This window comes from Gekko japonicus, unplaced genomic scaffold (genome assembly GCF_001447785.1).
Source record: "Gekko japonicus isolate JY-2015 unplaced genomic scaffold, Gekko_japonicus_V1.1 scaffold6653, whole genome shotgun sequence".
Classification (NCBI taxonomy): Eukaryota; Metazoa; Chordata; class Lepidosauria; order Squamata; family Gekkonidae; genus Gekko; species Gekko japonicus.
The window spans coordinates 6,625-23,470 of record NW_015174454.1 but is presented as its reverse complement, the minus strand read 5'-3'; the positions used below and the strand labels follow the sequence as shown (position 1 = coordinate 23,470).

At 41.4% G+C, this 16,846-nt stretch overlaps 1 long non-coding RNA gene across 1 annotated transcript in view; it reads right to left on the bottom strand.

Annotated features, from left to right (window-relative positions):
• Positions 1-3,809: 3,809 nt before the first annotated feature.
• LOC107121487 overlaps positions 3,810-16,846 on the bottom strand; it is a 17,887-nt gene continuing 4,850 nt past the window's right edge. The window contains exons 2-3 of the long non-coding RNA XR_001482868.1: positions 12,459-12,533; positions 3,810-3,970 (exon numbers count right to left, since the gene is read on the bottom strand). This is a non-coding gene — a long non-coding RNA (uncharacterized LOC107121487). The remainder of the gene's footprint in view (positions 3,971-12,458; positions 12,534-16,846) is intronic.

Here is a 16,846-nt window from a genome sequence, read left to right as displayed (position 1 = left end):
ATGCAGGTCTGTTCTCCTCTTCCCCCCTCCTCCTAGACAGATGAAGGTAGTGTGTAAGCACCTCATTCAAAGCTACTGTGCTGCTGATCATTATCTGCAACACCTCCAGGATCTTTTGCAGCAAGGTAGTTATGGAGACCATGATGATCAGTAGCCTCTCACACAGTCACACCAAACGACTCAACCAAAACCAGCCTGCCAATCACCAACCTCAACCCACAAAGGTGAGGGGTTTGCCTCCCTGTCCTTTATACCTGGTCCAGCTCTGTGCCAGCCAATCGCCTCTTATCCTGGATGGGTGCACATCAGGCTGGGGTAGCAACATCTGTCTCACCAATCACTGATGCCCTGATTTCCCATCAAAGCCTGCTGTCCAATGGGGTGGTTGTCTCCAGGTGGGAAACTGACAACCCCTTCACCTTCTTCTGTCTTGTCTCTGGGCATGGAAGGGTTAGCTACATTGCTGTCACCAATCACTGATGCCCTGATGTCCCGCATGAAGCCTGCAGTCCAATAGGGTAATTGTTCCCAGGGGGCAGATGTTCCATCACATGTATCCCAGTGGAGTCAAGGCATTCCAATGGGATCGCTATTGCGGTCGTTTGGAGTTCTAGTATAGCGATATATCGATATATCGCTATAAATTAAACGTTCAAAAAAGAAAAACGATCGCCTGCACAAGAAGAAAATGGCGGGAAAACAAAGTGGTGCGTGTGTGAAATGCCAAACTGCTTCTGAATCGGCTGAATTCTGGTAGGGGCAAGCCATGTGTGAAATGGCAGCCCTGTACCAGTTCAACTCAAAACAGAAGACTCCCGGCTTGAAACCGGGAGAAACCGGGTAATGTGAAATTCCCCTATTTCTTATAGCAAAATCCAACCAGAGGACTCACTACTCCTTTCAGTAGACCTAGAAAAAGCCTTCGATAGTGTGGAAATTAAATACCTACAACACCTTCCTAAAGTCATGAACTTTGGCTCAAACGTCCGTACAGCTATTCATTCTATGTATTCAGCTTCCACAGCCAGAATTCTTACAAACGAGGACACGAGCAGACCCATCAAGCTACAAAGAGGCACCAAGCAGGGTTGCCCACTATCCCCACTGCTCTTTGCCCTTGCAATTGAGGTGTTAGCTTCTGCCATCAGAACTCATGTTCAACCCAAGGAATTATGATCAACAAAATATGGGGGGGGGGCGGAGCATCGGCCGAAAATGGTGGACGCATTCTAACTACGCTCCAGACAAACCTCCGAAAACCCCATTTAAACAACAACTTTCACCAATTGGGACACTGTGCAAGCTATGGGAAGAAACACCGAAAAACGGCAGAAACACGGAGAAACAAAAAAACCCCAGCTCAATTCCTTTTTTAATTTGCAAACAGCGACTGGTGGCCCCAGGATAATGAACAGGAAAGAAGACAAAGTGGCGACCGGAGAAGTAAGAGGTGGTGAAAATACGCAACAACTTACAAAAGCAGACTTGATAGAATCTCTGAGAATATTTAAAACCGAAATCTTAGAGAACATTAATGAGACCCTGAAACCCCTAGCCGACCAGCTAGAGTCTCTTACAATCGCGACACAAAATGCCACACAAACGGCTGATACAGCCCTTGAGATGGCAATCACCAACCAAGAAGATATTCAACGATTGCAAGCTAACAAAACATGGGCACGAGAGCGAATATTGCTCCTAGAATATCGCTCCAGAGAACGTTTCTTAAAATTCAGAGGATTTCCTGAATCTGCGGAAGGAAGGGAAGAAATAACGACATTCCTTGCAACATGGCTCACCAAAGTCATTCCATTCGAACACGACATGGTACCACTGCTACTTAGAGCATATAGGCTAGGGCCGAAAACTACCGATAAATGGAAGGGTCCATGAGACATTATTGTGGAATTTATGGATTTATCTATCAAACACAGAGTTCTGCAAGAGGCCAAAAGCAAAGGCTCCTTTAAGTATAATGATACAGATATACATGCTTTTCCTGACATCTCACCGGAGGCGCTACAGATCCGAAGGAATCTTAAAGACATTACAAAAAAGCTACAAGATGCACAAATTAAATATCGATGGGCTTCCACAGGCTACTTACAAGTTCGCTACAAAGGCTCCAGTTTTCAGGCAGATGACTATGAATGTGGACTTGCTTTTCTGAAGGAAATCGGAATACAAATCCCTCAAGAGATGGACATGGACCCATCGCAGCAAAAGAAAAGGAAACGTGATGAACAAGGAACTCCACACAAATGGAATCAGATTCCAGTGAGAAAACGTATGGACCTCTAAGTATAAATAAGAACATTACAATAGTTCACACAGGCAGATCTTTTTTATTACACTATGGTGAATTTCATTACTATCTCTCTCTAGGTAATTAAGGGGGGGATTGGTTCTGGGGTGGTTGGAAGAACCTCCAATATGGTTGATCTTTTTTATATATAAGTTTGATACTCTGCACAGCAGTTCCACTAGAAGAGCACAAGTTGCTCAATGTGAGATTCAATCACACCTGCGAGAGCTGTGACCAAATAGGGAAAGGGATAATTAAAGTCTACATCTTAAATCAATATTCTGTTAAGGGAAGGGAGGGAGAGGGAGGGATGGGAGGGGGTTATGAAGGAAGGATTTCTAAGGCATGTTCTAAAGAGTTAATTAAACACTAAGTTATGTATGTTAAAAGTTCTAATCATAAAGTTGATATGAAGGGAAGGGAGGGGGGAGAGGAAGGAGGGGTTTCCAGACTGTGTTCCAAAGGTTCCACTAACTATTGCACTGGATCTAGATGGGGAGCTATCTATAACCTGTTATATAAAAAATGTTATCGTAAGCATATATTACCAGTTACCTACATTTTAAATTTGGGAATTTCAGGGTATATCCCTGTACTGCATCTTAAGTTTTAAAAGTGTCTTTTTAAAACTCATCTCAGATCTCAAGTTAGTAAATTAAGTATTTGTATTCCTTGGCTTTTCATTATTGACAATTACATTGAGTTTAATGCACTTACAATCTTTCATTCACGCTATTCCAATGACTGAATTAAAAATCACCACTCTTAATTGCAGAGGAATTAATAACAAAATTAAAGCAAAATGTATAGTTAATGATTTTAAAAAGAGTAAATTTAGTATTGTTTTTTTACAAGAAACATATATCAAAAGAAGTCATATTGCTATACCCTCTACGTGGTATTCCACCCAAGTACTGTCATATGGAACTTCTAAAGCTAGAGGGGTGGCCATATTAATTGCTAAAGCAATTAAATTCCAAATCACAGAAACCAAAATAGATTTGCTGCGTCGCTATGTTTTTATTAAAGGAACTCTCAATGAGAAACCAATGACACTAGCAATCTTGTACGCACCAAACACGCATCAATTTGACTTTTTATCTGAAACACTTGAAAAACTCCGGCTTTTTCAAACTGGGACAGTTATTTTAGGAGGGGATTTTAACTGGTTGATGAACGATAATTTAGACAGATCTTCATCAAAGGACAATAAAAACCACAAAAACTAAATAAATCAAACAAAACCTTGAACAAATTTAGTACACTTACGGTGCACCACCACCTGCATGATATATGGAGAAAACAACACAAATTGGCCAGGGACTACACTTATTATTCTAAACAATTTAAATCGTATTCTAGATTGGACTACCTATTTATATCTGATGATATGGTAAACCAAGTATCTTCATCTGACATAGGAGTACAGACATGGTTGGACCATGCTCCAGTGGAATGTTCGATTAGAACTAATAATCTGACTCAGAGACATTTTTACTGGAAATTCAATACAATTTTATTGTGTGAAACAAAATTACGAGAACAACTAATGCAGGAACTTAACACATCTTTTAGTAGGGAAAATGAAAATAACACTTCGGCTCAATTGATGTGGGAAACTTCCAAAGCACTGTTGCGCAGCAAATGCATCTCTTTAATGACTTACTGCAAAAGAGAAAGAGAAAAACAACGTCAAGAATTAATTACTACCATTCACAAATTAGAAACCTTACACAAAAGAACATGCAGTAACAAAGTATACCGCAGACTACTTAATGCGCGCAAACAATTAAAATTATTAGACACATCATGGATACAACAAACAGACTTCAACAGGTGCAAAAATAATGTTAAGAGTAGCTCCAACCATCTGCGATACATTTCTTGGAGAATTAAAAAAAGACTAACAGAAAGACATATAACAAGTCTCAAAGAGAAAAATGGCAATATTAAACACTCAACCAAGGATATTATCCAAATAATGGAAATTTTTTATAAGGAATTATACACTTCCTCCAATCCCACTCAAAATAATATTCAAAATTATATTACAAGTAATTAGGTAAAGGTAAAGTTTCCCTTGCTCGAAAGCCAGTCGAGTCCGACTCTAGGGTTGCGGTGCTCATCTCCGTTTCAAAGCCAAAGAGCCAGTGCTGTCCGAAGATGTTTCCGTGGTCATGTGGCCGGCAAGGCGCACAGAACGCTGTTACCTTCCCACCAAAGTGGTACCTATTTATCTACTTGCAATTTCTTGCTTTCGAACTGCTAGGTTGGCAGGAGCTGGAACTAGAGACGGGAGCTCACTCCATCATGCAGCAATCCGGGTCTCAAACTGCTGAACTACTGACCTTCTACAGCCTGCAGTTCAGCGTCTCAACCACTTGAGCCACCGCTCAATTAAACCAAGAACATATTTTTTTAAATAAATTTTATTAAATTTCAAAACATAACAAATATCTCAACACAACTCCAGAACGGTAACCATTAAACAGTGAACGGTTATGCAACATCTTGGAAGTATAAAAAAAGATATTATAAAATACAAATCGAACAGGCACAGCAAACATATTGAGCTAAGTTATATAAAGGTAATAATGTCTCTATAAATGTTTTGTCTATTGGGCAATAGCTGAGGAGAGGTACCTATGATATATTCAGTGAACTGAAGCCATTTAATCAAAGTACTGGACGTCCGGCCCAATGTTTCGGACGTGCGCAAGGAGTCAGCGATCTTGTCCATAGCCAAAAGTTCCCAAATCTTAGTGTACCATCTGTCAGTTGAAATAGGATAAGGGTCTTTCCAACTTGCTGCCACTATCATTTTGGCTGCCAACAATAACATGTCTATTAATTCCTTATAAATCTGCGGAATATTTTTAGTTTTCCAAAGACCCAGCAGGACCAATTCAGGTGCATAGTCTAGTGTGTATCCAGTGATATCCGTGATATGGTTTAAGACGGTTTTCCAAAAGTTATTTACAATCGGGCATGACCACCAGCAGTGTATAAAAGTACCGTATTCACCACACTTCCTCCAGCATAGTGGAGAGTATGCTGGCATAATATTGTGCAATAAAGTTGGAGTTGTATACCAGCGCATCAGTAATTTATAGCTTTGAAGGCGTATATTTAGGGAGGGTGAATTTAAGGTCGAGGAAAGCCATATCCTGGACCAGTCCTGCTGGGTCAATGTGCTGGAGATATCTAATTGCCATTTCCGTTGGTAGCTGAGAGGTTGCGATGAGTAGGATTCTATCAACAATTTATAAATGATAGATATTGTGTTACGATAGCAAGTCTTTTGTTTCATTAACTTTTCGAAAGAGGTGATTGTTCTCAAGGATTTATTGCCCAATTTCCAGTTTCGAAAGAGTGAGGCTAATTGCATGTATTCCAACCACGGAATCTGGTGTTTAAATTTACACTCTAAATAATCCTTTTGTGCAAATTCCTTTCCTTGGAGTAAGTCTACAAAGCGTGTACATGCATTTTGTTTCCATAATGAGAAGGATTCTTTCTGTCTGGCTGGGGGGGACCATGATTGAGATGTAAATGTCGTTAAAGGTGAGGGGGATGGGGCTATTAAATTTCGACACTTGTCCCATACACATAATAGGTTATCTAAAAAGGGATTAACGTGAGTATCTGTGTTCCTAAGATTAGGTTTCTCCCATAACACTGATGAGATTGAAAGTTCACCTAGAAATTGTTGTTCAACTAGTTTCCAGTCCAAAGTCAAGTTTGAATTGTAAAACTTCAGAAACCCCAAAAGGGAATTAGCTTCGTGATATAAGGTGAGGTCGGGAAGGGCCAAACCTCCTTGTGTAGTTGGTCTTTTTAGCATATTAATACTGACTCTTGGCCTGGAAGACTTCCATATGAATTTAGAAAAGGCAGATTGCCAAGTTTTAAAATACATTTTGGGGATTTTGATGGGGAGGGTACGAAAAAGATACAAAAATTATGGGAAAATGAAGGATTTAATTATTTGAATTCTTTCCATCCATGAGGAAAATGCTATGTTTTTACTTATAGAATCCGTGTTAAAAAGGTTTTTTAACGGTGAGAAGTTGACTGTTAAGAGATCATCTAAATTGAGAGGTATCTGAATTCCCAGATATGACCAATTCTTGGTAACCCAACTAAAGTCATAAGTGGACTTGAGGTATTTTTGGATCTCAGAGGATAGACGTATTGGGTAAAGTTGCGTTTTAGAGGAATTGGCTTTCAAGCCACATATGGTGCCAAATTGGGCCAATAAGCTTCGTAGTGAAGGGAGGGTGTAGGGTTCGAAAGGGTTAAAACTAGATCATCGGCAAAAAGACTGATTTTCATGTGTCGGGAACCAATTTGTATTCCTTGAATTTGAGAATGGTCTCGAATGGCTTGGGCTAAGGGCTCTATGGCTAGGGCAAATAAAAGGGGTGACAAGGGGCATCCTTGCCGAGTACCTCTGGCTAAGTGGAAAACAGTTGTGTCTGAGTTATTAATTTGAATATAAGCCTGGGGGTCCGAATATAAAGCAGTTATTGTTCTTGAAAAAATAGGGCCAAAATTCATGTCTTGTAAAATATGCTGCAGATATACCGGTTCAACTGAATCGAATGCTTTTTCCATGTCAACGGAAATAATGAAGGAGGAATCAATATTCTTTAGTCTACAAAAATGAATGATATCTATAATTTTCCTAACATTGTCCGTGATATCCCTACCTGGGATAAATCCGGTTTGATCATAATGTATGTACTCAGAGATTAATTTATTGAGTCTAGTGGCCAGGGTGGAAGTAAAAATTTTGTAGTCCACATTTAAAAGAGAAATGGGACGATATGAACTTGCTTCATAAGGGTCTTTGTCTTTTTTCAAAATAACTATTATTTTAGCTAAATTCCATGTGGAGGGCATTAGGCCCGATTGCAAGATGTTATTACAAGTATGAGTTAGGTGAGTTAAAAGAAGAGGGTGGAAATTTTTATAAAACTCAGCTGTAAAGCCGTCAGCACCTGGCGATTTATTGTTCTTAAGAGATTTGATGGTATGTAAGTTTTCCTGAGTGGTAAAAGGTTCATCTAACCACTTTTTGTGGGCGTCAGTGAGGATATTCTGTAGTGGGTGCTGGGATAAAAATTGCCTAATTTCACTGGCCTTAGGTCCTGTGGATGAATATAGTTTTCGATAAAAATTGTAAAATATATCTTTAATTTCCTTCGTAGAATGTCTAATATTTCCTGATCTATCCTTAAGGGCTGTCAACATATTCGCTGCTCGTTTTTGACGGACTTTCCATGCTAATAAACGTAGAGATCATCGTCCCGCTTGCCAGTATTTCTGCTTAGTATAAACTAATTGTTTCTGGATGGCTGAAGTCTCTAAAGATGCTAGTTTTTTCCTCTCTAACAATAATTTTTGGTAGGTCTTTTTCCCACCCAGGGATTTAAATTTAAACTCCAATTCTTCAATTCTGGCCAGTATTTCTGATTGTATTCTTTTCTTTTCTTTTTTATAGGCACTGGTTTGTGAGATAATTGTGCCCCTAAGGACAGCCTTAAAGGCATCCCAAATAAGATGCTGTGGAGTGCCACAAGAAGAATTGAGCTCAAAATAATCTGTTATGCTTTTATTTATAGTCTCAGCAATATGCGGGATCAATAAAAGCGAAATATCGAGCCTCCAAGTGTAACTTTGTGTATCTTGTTCAGTACCTAACATCGAGCACGAGACTGGGGAATGATCAGACCAGAGGCACATACCTATATCTGCTAAAGGGAACCGATCTATAATATGGGTTGTTACTAATATGTAGTCAATTCTTGTGTGCACTTGGTATTGGGCTGAAAAATGAGTATAATTTCTTTCGCTGGCGTGTCTAAGCCGCCAAAGGTCACAAAGCTGAAATTGGTTTAAAAGCTCCACCAGATGCGTATCAGAGTCCGCTGGGGTTTTGTGCGGTTTAAAAGGCTTGGAGGGACAATACGTTCTATCTATATAATTGTTTGCCACATAATTAAGGTCACCGATTATGGAAGGGTAAGAACTGAACATGGCTAATTTAACTAACGTTTGTTTTAAAAATTGAAGTTGGCCTGAGTTCGGAGAATAAATGGAAACTAATACCACATGTTCTCCATTCAAAGTCCATGCTACAAAAATAAACCTCCTGTTCGGGTCTTTCTCGATTTTTTCTGTTGTAAATCTAACATTTTTACTTAAAAGAATGGCTACGGCTCGAGACTTTGAGGTGCCGGCGGCCATAAATTGTTGTGAAAACTTGTGACTATTAAAAATTGAATGGTGTTGCTTCCTAACGTGAGTCTCTTGCAATAACGTTATGTCCGATTTTTGAGTCAATAAAGCATTCATAATCCTCTTCCGTTTGATACAATTATTAATTCCTCCACATTTAAGAGAGGTAATATTAATATGTGGTGCATACATAAAATCTTTTGCAACAATGACTTGTCAACCAATAATATACTCTATTTGTGAACAAAAATGAGTCAAGGAATCCCTTGTGGAGAAAAAGACGCCTAGACCTTTCCCATCTTGATGCTAAATCGGCATTTGAATATAAGACTATTAAACACATCTTAATCATATGACATTCAGATAATAGGTGTAAAACAAGAACCTTAAGAACTTGCCTAATAAAGAAATACAGTTCTACCCTTATTGTATGTAACACTTTCCGAGGGTGCTGTAAGAAAAAATACAAAACAGCGAACAACAACATTAAACATTCAAACCAGCGTGGAATCCTGCTACACATTTAGATTCCCTATATTCTAAGGGAGAATAAATGTTATCAAAGGTTGGGGAATAACGTTTCCCAAAAATAGAAAGTTGTGGGCTTTAACTTCCGAATACAGAAAAAAAACAAAAAACAAAATTAGGGGAGCTAAAACAGTGTAACACTCCCTCCCCCCCTTTTGCTTATAAGTAATAATGCTAGACATGTACAGCCTATAATATCTTAGAATAGAAGAGAAAAACAAGTAATAGCAGTTCCTCAATTGAAAGTACATTCAGTGAGTGACAAGGTTACTTGTATCTGAGTTTTCCTTTTTTTTTTTTGCCAACACTGTGCTGCCCGGTGTGAATCAGGTAGGTCGTCATCTTGAGTTGAGGTGTCTGGAGCTTCAAGGTGAAGGACTTTTAGAAGCGTCAGTCCAGAGTCTAAATCTGCTGCATGTAAGGTATGATCTTTGTGGATCACTTGTAATTTGCAGTTGGAGACCCATCGGTACTTGATCTTTGCAGCTGATAATGCCGATGTAATGGGTTTCAAAACCTTCCTCCTATGAAGAGTTTCCGGAGAGAGGTCCTGCAGGAGTTGAATTTGTAGCTCTTTAAAAGGCAAGTGTCCTTTGGCACGAGCCTGTTTCATAATGTAGGTTTTGGTGTGGAGTTGGGAAAAGCGCACCACGATATCTCTCGGCCAAGCAGACTGTTGTTGGGGCCTTAGAGAGCCCAATCTATAGGCATAGTCGAGTAACGGGGCTATCCTGTCTTCTAGCTGCAATGTTGAGGCAAGCCAAGAGGCAGTAAATGTCGTCAGTTCCATATTCTGCTCAGCATTCTCAGGAAAGCCACGAAATTTCACATTGTGGGCTCGAAATTGGTTCTCCAGAGATAAGATCTTGTCGGTGGCCCATTCCTCTCTTTGCAAAAGGAACTGCGTGTCAACCTGCACATCGACGCTAGTCTCCATAGCCGCTTCTGCGGTCTGTGCAACTTTTTCCCGAGCGTCTTTCAGCTCTGTAATTTGTGAGACAATAGGTTTTAAAAGTTCAACTGTGCAGGCTGCCATATTTTTTTCTAGGTTTTCTAAAGTTCCAAAAAATTCCTCTCTAGTAACCGGAATGCCTTCCCCTTGAGGGCCTTCTCGCTCGTCCACCATTTTGGCTTCATTCGGGGCTGTCGTGCCCGGAGATTGAGAGATGGTTTTTGGGGAAAAGAAGGAATCCACCGACCTTGTTTTAGTCTGTTCTGGTGCCTGCCGGGTACGCGTGTTTTTCCCCATTCCAGGTGATAAATTGAGAGGCGATTTAAGGCTGTACGCTACTGATAAGGGGGGGAAACGCGGGAGCTCCAAAGTTAGGCGCCCATCAGGCTTCGCTGCGACGCCATGCCCCCCAAACCAAGAACATATTGAGCCACTTGAAACTGAAATATTTATTTATTGATTGATTCGATTTTTATCCCGCCCTCCCGCCGAAGCGGCTCAGGGTGGCTCACAACATTAAAACCAATAAAACAATGCCTTTAAAACAGTCTATAACAGTATGATAAAATCGCAATTTACACACAGTACAACATACCCATGGCGGCAACCATAAAGTGCTCTCATGGTTGATCTAGGTTATTAAATGCTTGGCGGAATAGCTCCATCTTCACCGCTCTACGGAACTGGCGGAGATCCCAGATAGCGTGGATCTCATGAGGGAGCTGGTTCCATAGTGTTGGTGCAGCCAAGGAGAACGCCCTAGTTCTAGTGGTTGTTAGTTTGGCGTCCCTAGGGCCAGGGAGAACTAAACGGTCCTGCGACTCGGATCTCAGTGCTCTCGGGGGAACGTACGGGGAAAGGCGGTCCCGCCTCTCACAACAAGAAATAGAATCTGCTATTAAGCACTTAAAAACCAATAAAACACCAGGCCCAGACGGGATTACAGCTGAGTATTATAAAACATTTTCAGTTATCCTCGCCAAACCACTCCAGGACACTTTTAATGCTATTTTAAGCTCAGGTAAAATGTCAGAAATATGGGGTATGGCAAATGTTATCCTTATTCCAAAAAAGGGAAAAGATAGCACCGATCCTTAAGCCTACCGCCTCATTTCCCTGTTAAACACTGATTATAAAATTTTTACTTCAATTTTAGCAGCCCGATTAAAAAATATCATAGCTAACTGTGTCCACCAGGATCAATTGGGATTTATACCCTCAAGAGACATATCAAATAACATCCGGAAGACGCTTAATATAATTCATTTAGCAAAATTAAGTATCCAACAACAATCTCTTTTGCTTTCAATCGATATGGAAAAAGCCTTCGATTCATTAGAACTTGGTTATTTAGAGACACTATTGCAGTATATGAATTTTGGACCCATATTTCCGAAATTTATTCATGCTATATATCTTTCACCAAAAGCAACTTTATTAATTAATGGTATGAAATCTAATACTTTTACGTTACACCGCAGCAACCGTCAGGGGTGCCCACTTTCCCCCTTACTCTTCATTTTAGCCATTGAACCATTGGCATGTGCATTAAGAGCCAATCACTTTATTTCTGGAATTACTGTCAAAGATTCAGTGTTTAAAACAAGTTTATTCGCGGATGATATCATTATTTATGTTTCTAATCCCCTAAGATCACTACGTGAAGTAGATCAAGATTTAACAAAATTTGGAGATATAGCCGGGCTCAAAATTAATCAAACTAAATCCACAATTTATGCCATTAACTTAGCAGAATCCACCAAACAAGACATCCAAAAATTTTACAAGATCCAATGGACATCTAAAACTCTGCCCTATTTAGGAATCCATATGCCGCTTAATCTTAACAACCTTTTAAAAGTTAATTATTCAGATCTTCATACCAAGATAAAAAAATCAGATTTCTATATGGAACAAGCATTTTTTTCTCTTGGACTGACAAAATCTGCATACTAAGATCCTATATTTTATCTAAATATCTATATTTATTTCGCACCTTACCAATTTATATTAATAATCAACAACTAAAGAAATGGCAAAAGGAGATCAATCAGTTTCTATGGCATTTTAAAACACCACGTATTAAACATGACACACTACGCAGATCCTGGAAGAAAGGAGTTTTGGCAGTTCCAGACTTGCAGTTGTATTACACTGCCACAAACCTAGCAACCATGCTGCGTCTATATCATGATGATGCAACACCAGAATGGAAATACATGAAACAGCCTAATCAATAAGACATTTATCCCAGAATTACTCTGGAAACGCAACAGCAGAGAGACTCTAAGTAAAATTTCTAATCCCCACTTAAAAACTACAATCAAACTGTGGTATCACTTTAAACAGAGAATTTCTTCTATAAACTCTAAACTGAGTACCTTTATAGGCCAAAACTGGTTCTTACCTGCCAAAGGAAAAAATACTTACCAAACTTGGAGAGAAGCAAACCTCACGAGAAATATCGATGTACTTCAAGCCGGGAAATTGCCTCCTAGACCGGACCTAGAAAGGAAGCACAATATAAAAATTAACTGGTTTGAATATCTACCATTTCAAAACTTAATTAATGTACCCAACTTTAAAAAATCTATAATGGAACCTCCCACAAGTTTTGAATTACTACTACTAAAACCCTACAAGAAAAAAGGTTTAATTGCACTAATTTACAAACAGCTACTGGACTCATACTCATCCACACTCACTCCATATCAAACTGCATGGCATAAAGAAATGAACCAAGAAATAGCCAAAGAACAATGGACGGACATTTGGAAAACCCAAAAAGCTATTTCCAATTCCCTACTTGTACAAGAAACATCAATCAAAGTAATGCACCGCTGGCATTTAACTCCAGTGAAATTAGCTCATATACATCCCCAATTTTCCTCAGCATGCTGGAAACTATGTGGCACCAAAGCAAACTACATTCATAACTGGTGGACTTGCACTAAAATACAACACTTTTGGAAGCAAGTTATAAAGCAAATCAAATTACTTACTGGTTATAACGTACCCCTGGATCCAAAAATAATACTACTTAATCTTTGGCCCCCTGAAAAGTACCCTTTAAAATCTCAGCAAATAATCAATATTATGAGCACAGCGGCTAAAGTTGTAATCACTGGGAAATGGAAAGATAAACAAATACCCACTATCACTCAATGGATACACAAACTTTGGGACTTCTTTCTATTAGAAAAATTTTCGATTTACAATAGCATACACCAGAACGAATGAGAATTTTATAACCCCCTAGATAAATGGAATCCTATTCTTGACAAAATTACAATTGACAAATTCGACTGGGAAACCATATCTACAGCTAAATACCAAATAATGTTGTATGGATAGCAATGCAGATCAATATGTTAGCTCTCTTTTCTTTTACTAGATAGCATAAGGTTATGGTTAGAGATAGAGTTTGTAATGGTTAAAGCTCGAAAAGTTTATGAAGTTAATTATTATTATTTTTTATATCTGATGTTTGAACATTGGCTTTAATAATGACCAAACAATGTACCCTCTCTTTTTCTTTTTCCTTTTGGAACCATGTTAATGTTCTGTTCATTGATACTGTAACAACAAAGTATTCATATTTTCAATAAACACTTTTTGGGAAAAACATTCGGTGTATTTTGGGGAAAAATACAACATTCGGTGAGTCTATATGCTGATGATATGATCATCTTTCTCTCCAACCCAGAAAAGTCATTATTTCATTTACAACACCTGTTTAAGAAGCTATATCTGGTCACTGGCCTGAAAGTGAACCTACAAAAATCAAAAATCATACCAATTAATATCAACGAGGACACAAAAGGCAGGCTTCGTTCTACTTATCCATTTCAGTGGACATCAAATAATTGGAGATGCCTTGGCGTGATAATACCACCTGACCTAAAAGATTTACTTCAATGCAACTTTCACAATGCCTTTAAATCAACAAAGAACTCCCTACGTCAATGGAACCTCTTTAAACCATCTTGGGCTGATAAAATTGGACTACTTAAAAGCTTCATACTAGCTTCATACTAGCTAAGTTTTTATTCTTATTCAGAGCCCTGCCAATCCTCATCTCACAAAAAGATCTGACCAAATGGCAATCAGAGCTTAACAAGTTCTTTTGGAGCTACAAAAAACATAGGATTTTTTTTTCAACACTTAGGTCTCCTGCAGCTAAAGGAGGCCTAGATCTACCTGATTTATCGTTATACTATGCTGCGGCCTCTTTGGCTGACTCGGTCAGACTTAACAGCAACATAGATCCCCCTTGGAAGTGGATTGAAGAAATCTACACATCCCTAATACCATTACAAGGTGTCTTTTGGATGGTTCCATCAGACAGACCAGGAGACTGTAAACATAATCAATACCTACAAGCAGCACTGACAATTTGGGATAAATACAAAACCCCCCTACTACCCTCACAATCTCAAGCTTCCTCCTTTCTCAATCAGACATGGTTTCCTCCCAAAATGAAGGAACTCACCCATATAGACTGGAGGAAAGCTGGAATATCTCGTCTATTTGAGCTAACAAACAAAGGACTTCCACAAAGATGGCGGCGCCACGGGGTGTTTGTGCTTGCACGCCCGCGAGGAAATGATAGAATGAGCCGAGAAACACCGAGAAATAGTGCTTTGGCATTCCAATGCATTCCTGTGCAGGCTAATTTGAGCGCTAACCTGAATAACCTCCTGGGCCCTCGGAAGGGGAAAGGTTGTAAACCTCCCTTACCAGCACGACTGTGGAGCCTCCCTGGGCCAGCTTGCGGGGCACGGTTCCCGCCCGACGGGTCCTCGGGTCTGTGGATTAGTGCAGAGACACAGCCGGCGGTGGCGGTGCCCTGGGGCGGTGGTCGGAGCCGGGGCTTGCGGAGACTTGAACATCGGGGTGCGCCGAGCGGTGGCGGAGTTCCTGGGCGGCCCCGGACATGGAGGGAGACCACCGGAGGCGTGCTGGGCGGCGGTGGTGTTCCTGGGCGGTCCCGGCCCCGAGGCAACCGGAGGAGACCATCGGGGACGCGCCGGGTGGCGGCGGTGCTCCTGGGCGGTTCCGGCCCTGATGCAACGGGGAGAGACACCTGGGACTGCAGGGAACGGAGCGCGGCTGGCGAGGGGACTGGTGGCGTCAGCGGTGCTGAGTCTGCGGGGAGGAGAGGCGGGGCTGCCGGTGGAGTCCTCTGGAATAGCTTCTTCCCTCCCCCGAGGCCCTTTGATCGACTGATGGTCGACGGGGGGCCGTCGCCGCTTCGGGCGCAGCCGAGGGTAGAGCGTTCCCTGGAGCCCCTTGGGAGAACAGGGGACGAAGTCAGGTCCACGGTATTGCAGTGGTGGAGTGGCCCTGTGAGAGAGGGCAAAGACCGGTGGGGTAGCCCTGTGAGAGAGGGCGAAGACTGAAGTAGTTCCCTATTGCTACGGGGTGTGGAGTGGCCCTGTGATAGAGGGCGAAGATCGAAGGAACCCCCTCCCTACTGTTCTGTAACGGTGGAGTGGCCCTGTGAGAAAGGACGAGGCTTGCCCAGAGTATTGGTCCGTGGAACGCTTGGAAAGTCTAGGGCCCATAAGATCTGAGGCCAAGGAGGGAAGCTATTGTTAATAAGTCAAATTGGAGTGGGTCCAATAGTAGTTCCTGTTGTGCTGTATGGATGTATGAAATGTGATTGGATGTCTGAACTCTAGTGCCAGTAGTCTGAAGGAAGGTGATTGTGTTTTATTGCCAGGTTTTAGAGATAAATTAAATCGTTAATACTGTTTAGTGTTTAATTGTTAGCAATGAATTGTGATTAAATTAAGTTATTGTACTAAGCTAACGATCATTCTGTGAAAGAAGTGTAATAGGAATTAATATAGTTTACTGCCCTTCTATGAATGGGCAGAATATTGTATATGGTAGTAGCGATTTTTGGAAGAATAATTTAGGAGAGGCTGAGGATTGACCTGGTAGGGTTAGAGCAGGGTTGTACTGTACATTAGAGAACCTTTGGGTTATTTTTGTACTGCAGGGAATTAGAGAGGGGTAGAGTAAGTAGGGTGATAGAGTGGACCCATTTGATTTGATTTGATTGAATGTGTTCGATCTAGCGCTGTTGAAATTCGTCTGTTGATGGAATTGTCCAGTGTAGCCAATATTAGAACCTGTGGCTACGGTATTGACCAGCTGTTATCGCTATGCCGGCGCAGCGGATTCCGGTGCTCTTGGGGAGGGGAAAGTATAGCGGTGGGTCTAGGCAGTATATCAAGGGAAGGGCCCTGAGAAACGGAATGGCTTGGTGCCCTTCCAGCCTACGACCCATCCCAAGGGAGGTTGGCAGTGGGGCTCGGATGATGAACCCCTCTCTGTCATTGGTGTACTGCAACGCCAGGTCAATTAACAACAAGACGACAGTCCTTCGGGACTTCGTCATGGAACAACAAGCGGACCTGGCGTGCATGACTGAGACCTGGGTGCGGGATGGGGAGACTATTGCTCTCTCCCAACTTGCCCCGCCTGGGTTCTCAGTCGTACATCAATCACGGACTAAGGAGCGGGGGGGAGGAGTGGTGTTGTTCGTTCGGGAGGCTTACTCCTTCAGGGCCCTCCCCTCACCGGAGATCGCGGGCTTGGAGTGTGCCGGCCTGGTGCTGGAGACCGAGGAGAACTTGGCTATCTGGCTAGTGTACCGACCGCCTAACGCACTGGCCAGTGGCCTGCCGTCCCTGCTGGAGGCCGTGTCTGGCTGGGCGTTGGAGCACCCGAGGCTTCTGGTCCTGGGTGATTTCAACGTCCATGCCGATGACGCGGCCTCCGGCCGGGCTACGGACCTAGTGTCGTCC